This window comes from Triticum dicoccoides, chromosome 5A (assembly GCF_002162155.2).
Source record: "Triticum dicoccoides isolate Atlit2015 ecotype Zavitan chromosome 5A, WEW_v2.0, whole genome shotgun sequence".
Lineage (NCBI taxonomy): Eukaryota > Viridiplantae > Streptophyta > Magnoliopsida > Poales > Poaceae > Triticum > Triticum dicoccoides.
The window spans coordinates 548,823,213-548,832,199 of NC_041388.1; the positions used below are offsets into that span (position 1 = coordinate 548,823,213).

The 8,987-nt window shown below is 44.0% G+C and overlaps 1 pseudogene; it reads right to left on the bottom strand.

Moving 5' to 3' along the window:
* Positions 1–499: 499 nt before the first annotated feature.
* LOC119297806 lies at positions 500–6,624 on the bottom strand (annotated as a pseudogene).
* Between the last annotated feature and the right edge of the window lie 2,363 nt (positions 6,625–8,987).

Below are 8,987 nucleotides of genomic sequence, written 5' to 3' on the forward strand. Positions count from 1 at the left end.
GCGACGTGGTGGACTGAAGGTGAGTGGAGAGTGGAGCGGTGGACTGAAGGTGAGTGGAGAGTGGAGCGATGGGTGGGTGGGCTTAAAGAGGAGAGAAGGAAACCGAAGAGGCGTTGCCACCAGCAACTAGTACTAAATAGTTAGGTTAGTACCTGCTCTTGATCAAAGCAATACTACTTACCCCACTGGCATTGCCACCAACGTTCAATACCACAGGTCCTGGGTTCGAGACCTAGGCAAAACTCTTTTTGTGTAATTTGGTACAGGCATACAAATTCAGTCATAAAAAACAGCAAATCTTTCCAAAAGAAGCAGCACTGACAGTTAACTTCAATTTCTTATCTGAACCCACTTCAATTTCTTATCTGAACCCAATTTAGTTATCTAAACCCAATTTAGTTAACATTTGACAGAAAGTACAAATGACACAAATCTAGGAGGAGGTTCATGTTCATTTGACAGAAGGTACACATTCTAGGAAAGATACAAAGTCCTTTTTTTACAATGACACAAATTCATCCAGCATGCCCTTCAGCTTCCTTATCTTCTCCTTGGTGGCCTCTTTGTGTTTGAATATGTCACCGATCATGTACTTAAGCTTCCTTTTCTCATGCTTCAAGTCATCCCTCTCTTGAATCACTTGGTCCCTCTCCTGCACTGCTTGGTCCCTCTCTTTATCTGCTTTAACCCTGAATACCTAATGAATGTTGGTTACTGACTTGTCTGTCATCTTCTTCTTCTCAAGCTCTTCCTTTAGACCAGTCAGAGCAAGTTGTGTGCTGCCTAATTGGCTCATTGCCTGCTCCTTCTCAGCCAACATCTTAGCAAAATCAAGCTTGAAATGCCTCAACTCATTCTCCATCTTCTGCTTCTCTTCAAGAACCTTCAAGTTTTCTTCAGCACTCACAACATTCTGTCTGAGCCTCTATTTTTTCTCCTCTTCATACATGGTACATATACTAGCTAGGCTCATCTTCAGAGCATCAGGTCACTCAGGGGCAACCCACTCAACATATCTGCATTTAGGTACCTCCTAACAATTTAGACCAAACCAAAAACTCAGTTAACTGCCAGTATTCAATTCTGTGCATGATGATGAAACTTAAAACATACTACAAATGACTTCTTGTTTAACAGTGCCAAATGCAAAAAAAATTACTAACCTTCTGTGCACAAGCTAGAAACCTTCTGCCACTATCAACAGATTCAAATGCCACATGCTTCTCACATAAAGATCCATGCCCACATCTAAAGCTAGGCAGATCTGTAGCCAAGCCACTCCATTCCTCATAGGAAATTGTGGTAGGTGGCTAAACAAAAGAGAGACATTTGGAATCAATTGAGAGAGAAACCCTAGCTGAGAAACCCTAGACTGGGTGTTTAATTGAGAGAGCACACTAACCTTGCTGGTCACAGAGTCATCTTCAGAAGAACTGGGAAGATCATCCCAGGACACCATGGTTGCTGCTAACTGAAGATGAGAAGGGGATCTGTTGGTGCTATTGGACAGAGGAGAGAAGGGATCTGGTGGTGCACGAAATTGAAGATGAAAGATGAGGAAGAAGGGGATCTGGTGGTGGTGGTGGACTGGTGGTGGACCAAAGCTACATGTAGAGTGCAAGTTGTTGGGTGGGTGTTTGCAGTAGGTGCAAGTACAAGCTTGCTTTTGAGTTCAGTTGTGTTGAGAAAGGGGGCCTGGGCTGACATGAGTTACATTTACGACAACAATTAGTTATAATAAGTTAACCTGTCAGTAATTTGAAAGCAATGAGGTTAAGTACAGTTCTGACAGAATTTGAATTAGGTAAACTACTGTCAGAATTAGTTTAACTACACTTCTGACATCAAATATATCTGTCAGTAATTTCAAAGCAATTAGGTCAAGCATTTCAAAGCAATTAGGTCAAGCAGACTTCACATTACTGACATATTATCCATTACAACAAGCATTACAACCAAGACTTCATACTAAGCAAACAAAAGATCTCTACACTGGCATTTTAGTATGCTCAGTTTAGAACAAGAGATCTCTTAGAACACCTGCACCTACTCAATTAGCAACACTTCACTTCTTCATAATTAAGGTGAAACACATCACACAAAGCACTATAACAAAAGCCATCAGCAGCTTTAGCAGCAGCAAAATCTCTCTGCCTAACCCTAAAAGCATAGCAATTTGCTGCTTGGTAGCATACTTATTCTCAATGGAGCTGGCATAATTCGCTCCTCCAGCCGTGCCTCTCCCAGCCATGCCCCTTCCAGCTGTGCCTCTGCCTGCCATTGATTCAGTCCTCTGCCTCTCAGGCTCTTCCCTCCTGTCCTCAGCTGCACCAATTTCATCTACAACAGCATCACCAACCGGACTCCTTGTTTCAACCAGATGCTGCACATATTCAAGCTCCCAGCGCCAAAAATCACAAGTGACCTGAGAACAGAAATTACAGAGTGAATGAATCAATGGCAACCTAGTTAACCAACTACTGTATTAATCAGTGCAATGACTAGTTAACCAACTGATTTTGCAACCAAGGACAATCTCAACTACTGGAGAGAACCTAAAGACCAATTTAATCAGTGCTCTACTTCAATACTACAATGAGTTGACAAGGCATGAATCAATCTACTGAACTGGCACTTACATGGTGGTTCACGAACTTGTAGAAGATCCATCCATCATGCTCATCGGTGCCAGACCGGTAGAACCTCACCTGCTCGCCGCAATCCGAGCACCCGATCAATGGTACAACAACAGAGCGGCCACGAAGTGCAGAGCGGATGGAGCTGGAAGACGACATGAAGGAGGAGGCAGAGGAGGGCGTCGGCAATGGCTGCGACGGCAGAGGGCGACGACGTCGACAATGGCTGCGGCGGAGGCTAGGGTTCGGAGGAGAGGAAGTGGAGAGCAAGGGGATAAGAGAGCAGGCCGACCAGGTGCGACCAGGTGCGCGGTCGGTCGACCAGGTCTTGGCGATTTTGCACCCCCCGGATGCAGTAGTATTAACCCACGCTCGACCAGGTGGCGGTCAAAGCCTAGCCGGCGGCCGCTGACTCGGCTAAGTCAACGAATACGTACACGAAAACGTAGATACAGACCAAAGTGAACCCTCTGCGCAAGTACATGGACTGTAGTTCGGGTATTTTGAAATAGTGGTACTAAAGTGTCAGCCAGCTCAAGTTTTGGTACCTACAGTGAATTTTTCTCCTCATCATACATTTGAATTCCGAAGTCCCAAGTTTTAGCTGTGTGATCTGCCAGGAAAACACTAAAAGATCCATTTAGCCGAAATTGTACTTCTACACAACAGTGTTTAAATATCTTTTTGGAAACTGGATCGAAAACCTTCATCATGTTTATGAGGAAAATCAGACTGAAAACCTGAACAAGTTGATCCCGTTTGTGAGGAAAACCGGCTGAAAACCAAACAAGTAACAAGGTTAAAAGAAGAAGAGGAAATGGACGCCCAGAAAGACCATCACCACGAAATGCACAAGTAGATGTTGGGTGTCGTCGAGGGATCACAATACCAATACTTTGAAAACAACCTAACGCACTGCTCCGGCGTGCGTACCGAACCCCACCAGACAACATAGGAGCAACCAGAATAAGCCAATGCTTGAACACGAACCTTGATTGGGGGCTCTGCCATGGAAAATCAGAACGATTATCAAGTTGAGGAGGCATCATTGTGCCGTGATTTAACAAAGGTGAACGGACAACACCAAGAGCCCGAAGTTCGCCGGAACACAACGGCAAATCATGTGAGGGTCTTGAGCTTCCCCAACAACAGTGCTTTGATGACATCTGCCCCTCAAGACATAGATGTATCTCCCATTTAGATGAAACTCACAACTCAAGTCGGCTCTTTGAAGTCCTTATGCAATGGAAATTATGTTCTTAGCAGTTTGGGGCATCTTGATGACTAGAAATCTTCTCATCTTCAAAAATGAAAGACCCCCAATTAAGATTCTCCTTGTCGAAGATCGATTAAATGACTTTGCGATCCGCTTCAAATGATCTATTTGAGAGTACAATTCCGTTGTGTAAGATGCTTTCCATGATTGGATTCAGGTGGACCTTTTGCAACAAGTCTGCCCTGTCTGTAAGCACTTGCTTGACTACCTCCATATCAGTATAGCAAATTACGGTATATGGGGTTATTGGAAACACATCTCTTTCTAAAAATATCAACTATACATGAATTCAAAGGACACAATGCATGAGACAACATTGTAGTGTCTCAAGAGGATTTAAACATACAAGTATACAACTACATACACAACCAAGATTGGAGTTTATTTACTTGTGTGCCACCTTCCCAAATCACATCAATTTTACAAAGCACATCACACGCCGCACATCCATCTTGCCTCTTTTCTAGGCAGAACATAGATATTATTTATTACAAACGACACAAATTAATATATTAAATGTCACTTTTTTTCTCCATCCATCAGTTTCCTCACGATTAGGGGAAGGCCATACCTAGGTGCAAGTGAGATGAAGTTCCTGGGCATGTGAACATACTGGGAAGAGAGGGAGAAGGAGAATCTTCTCAGGATCATCGTCATCACAGTCTGCACCTCGATCATGGTATAGTTCCTCCCTGGGCACCCACGTGGCCCGCATGAGAAGGCCAACATTGCATACGTGTTGTTGGCAGCCCCCAAGACGCCTTTCTCAAACCTCATGGGGTTGAACTCGTCGGCGTCGAGGCCCCAAATCTCCTTGCTCCGGTGCAACGTCATGACCGGAATTGTTATCATGGTTCCTTTTCGAAATTTGATGTTTGCTAATGTTGTGTCAGACGCGGTCTTCCTCAGCAAGAACGGCAGGGGACTGTAGAGCCTCAGTGTCTCAAGAAGGAACATGTTAAGCTGCATTGGCATATATGCACCAAGATATCAGAGAATTTATAAGACATGAATCGAAGTATTATGTCTTATATGCACATACTAGCTTGAGTTTGCCAAGGACTTGGATGCTATTGATATAGGGGGCTTCGCCATCATCATCCCTGCATTTTCTCAGCACTTCCTCCCTGAGCCTCTCTTGCCATTCTGGGTAGATGGTGAGCAAGAACATCCCCCAGGTGAGGAGGGTGGCACCTGTGTCCTGCCCTGCGGCGAAGATGGTCTTGCACTCACTGATCATCTCATCGCTGCTCAATGACTCGACTTCTTCTGACTTGTTTGCCCGCAGCATCAACCCGATTAGGTCATCTCCGTCGACACCACTGGCAAGCCGCTCCTTTATGAGCCGTGTTATCTTGCTCGTTATCGACCTGTCAAGTTTCCATGCCTGAAAGTTACGGCGGGTCGGCAGGTATCTGTATACACCAACAAATTTTTATTTAGCTAGACATATAGTGTGATCTGGCTGCCCTTCCAATGCTTAATTAATGTGCGGTTTTGCTAAATCTACAAATGTTTATACCTAAATCCGGGTATTCGAGGATCTGCAAGCGCATGCACCGCGAGCTTCTTGATCTCCTTGCCCTCGACGAACACCTCCCGGGCTTCCTTGTAGTGCACGCCGAAGATCACCCGTTCGATGACTCCTAGAGTCAACTCCTCAGCGTAGCACCCCATGTCTATCTTGGCTTGGTGGCCGTCACCCTTTTCTATTAGGTTGCACCATTGCACAATCATCTTTTGTGTGCTTTCCCTTGTCATAGCTGACACAGACTACCCCATAGGATAAACCACCAAAAGTAGGCCATTTAATTTAGTCCAACAAAGCAGACGGCTAAAATAAACTTAATTACTACCGTGTTGCATAGATTAAAAAAGAACTACCGTGTTGCAACAACCTTGAGGTTCTCGTGGTAGAAGATCGGGTATACGACTCTGCGATGCCGTTTCCAGTCATCACCGTTTGTGGTCAGAAGCCCTTTGCCGAAGATGCGTTCCAAGCTTGGGTTCAGGTAGTCCTTCTGGAACAACTCGGTCCTGTCTTCCAGTACTTGCTTGACTAGCTCCAAGTCGGTAGAATATATCGTCGGTGTTGGTCCCAACCAGTACAGAAATGTTTTCCCTGAGTAGATACCCGTACATATATATGAGTACTATATGATGAATAATCAGTCTTTCAGATGATAAAAAGTGAGAAACATTTCATGCATTTACCGTAATCGGCGGCCCATTTGTGAAAGAAAGGATTGACGCGGGAGGTGTAGTCGTGGCTGCCGATATCCAGAGGCGTCTTTCCTCTCTCGGCAATCAACATCTGTTTCATCTCCCACAAAGACCCAAGGACGAATCTGTAAGGTGGCCCTCGTATCCCCTGCCGTTCAAACCAGCCGGCGAAGGCATACGGCCTCCATACCAGATGCCACAGGGACCTCGAGATCAGCCAGAGTGTAAGGATGGCGGCAAGGGCGTGTACCATTACTACCATGGTCGCCTCCATGGATATACTACTCCTAGTCAATGGTGGGTTTATTCTAAGTCTTAGATCGTGGCTAGTTATATGGGCTGGACGTGTGTCATTGTCCCGGTGTTTCCGGTTGTGAAGTTACAATGGTACGGTTAATCTGTTGCAGCTTCATGCCATACTGTTATTTCGGCAAGTGTCTTATAATTACATGCATGCGAGGAAATAGCCACCATGTGATTTGAGTGTTGAGTTGGTATTGGTTGCTTCACTTTCACACTCATAATATAACTTTAGGCTTTTATTTTTTATTTTTGCCAGAATCGAACTTTAAGTCATAGAGCCCTGCCAGCGAACAAAGTGAACGTGTTGTGAAAATGTAATAATATGACCATTTTAATCAGAGTCAAATGCATTTCATTTTGTCATTATTGACCAAAGATATTATGTGATAGAAGATAAGATGAAACACTTAGTTGTAAACTTGTAATACTCCTTTACTGTTAAATAAAAAATAAAAACTTGTAATACTCCCTACTAAAGTTGTATTAAAGCACTAACAATTAATATGGATCGGATCGGAGTATTACATATCGTATTAACGTGCAATTTTGTTTTTGGTTTTGAAGATCTTAAACAAATCCAGACACCACTGAGTCAATATTTGCATGAAAACTCATTTTGTAGTTGATAAAATTGCCGGTTTTTTTATTGAAACCAAATGATAGCATGTGCTTGGATAGTGAGACTACAACCAAGACCTGCCAACAGAAGTCGTTGAGAGTACTATAAAATTTTGCGACCAAGATTGAACCAGAAAAGTAACATAGAAAATATGCATCGTTCGTGATCAATGGCAGAATAGACATGCGAGTTTGCACAAGTAATAACATAGAAGCATTTTAGCCATGTTTACATATAAAGCAAAGCAAACATGAAACACCAATAACGAGATGCTGAACATGTGTTGGTCGAGAAGGCAGCAGAGGTGTCCATGTCGGTGCTGTTGGCCTCGCCATAGACCGTTGTCGGAGTGGTTGCACGCCGTCTAGAAAGTAATCGGTCACTTGCGCGCAATTGTCCACAGACATGTCGCCTCCTCATTGGATACAGGTGCTCAAGAACAAAACGGGCAACCCAAAGATCCTTTCATGTTTGTGTAACTTGAAGAGGATGTGAAATATGTAGAGCCTTTCATAGCTGTGAAATCTCATGGCATAGGTTTTAGGTATCCATTTCTATAAGTTCGTATAGAACCAAAACACGAAAACTATATAAGAGCGTCAAGTCGCATCCAGAAGAATCAAGGTTTATGTACTGCTTTTGCAACATCAAGAGGAATTAAGCTAACAAGACAATCAGTTAAAAAAAGATAACATGAAAAAGGAAGAACTTCCAACACCCTCAATAAGGTCACGATGTCCGTGGGCACCACCGTTGTTATGTAATAGCAACGATAGATGATTTATATTTTCGGTCGTCAAAAGCTTATACGTGTTGATAGGCAGGGGCGGAGCTACAGGGTGGCCAGGGTGGGCCGCGGCCCACCCTGGGATTTAGTTTTGGCCTATATACCTATAGAGATGGGCCAAAGAAAGAAATTTTTGGCCCAGTAACATTTGACCCAAAAAAAACCACGCCCGTGAGGCTCTCTCGCTCTCGGCCGAGCACATGACCACACACACGAAGCTACAACTTGCCTGACGCTCGCCGCCAGCCGCCCCGTCCCCGCCTCTGCTTGCGTCACCGCCCTTGCCCGTTGCCGGCAGCCCATTCCCCCAGGAAGCTCCTCTGCACCTTCCTCTCCGGCGCGCCCTCGTCCTTCCCGGTGCTAGGGGAATGAAATTAGATAGGCCGAGGAGAGGATGTTCTCTTTATCTCTACTATCTAAAAAGAACCTAAGGTTCCTTTAAATGAAATCGGAGAGGATGTTCTATTTATCTCTACTATCTAAAAATAACCTAAGGTTCCTTTCCTGCCAGAAGGGCCGTGTACTGCCAAGCCTTTCGCTCATCCTCCCACTCCACATCCAATCTCCACCAATTCATTTTTGTCGCCCCTCTTCCCTTAAGCGCACAAAAAAACAGTAGACACCGCATATCCGTCTTCTCACACGAAAACCTAGGGCCGCCTCGCCTAACTCCGCGGTGAAGGAAATATGACCTAGAGGCAATAATAAAGTTATTATTTATATTTCCTTATATCATGATAAATGTTTATTATTCATGATAGAATTGTATTAACCGGAAACTTAGTACATGTGTGAATACATAGACAAACAGAGCGTCCTTAGTATGCCTCTACTAGACTAGCTCGTTAATAAAAGATGATTAAGTTTCCTGACCATAGATATGTGTTGTCATTTGATGAATGGGATCACATCATTAGAGAATGATGTGATGGACAAGACCCATTCATTAGCTTAGCATAATGATCATTTAGTTTTTCTTCTATTGCTTTCTTCATGACTTATACATGTTCCTCGGACTATGAGATCATGCAACTCCCGAATACCGAAGGAACACCGTGTGTGCTATCAAACGTCACAACATAACTGGGTGATTATAAAGATGCTCTACAGGTGTCTCCGATGGTGTTTGTTGAGTTGGCATAA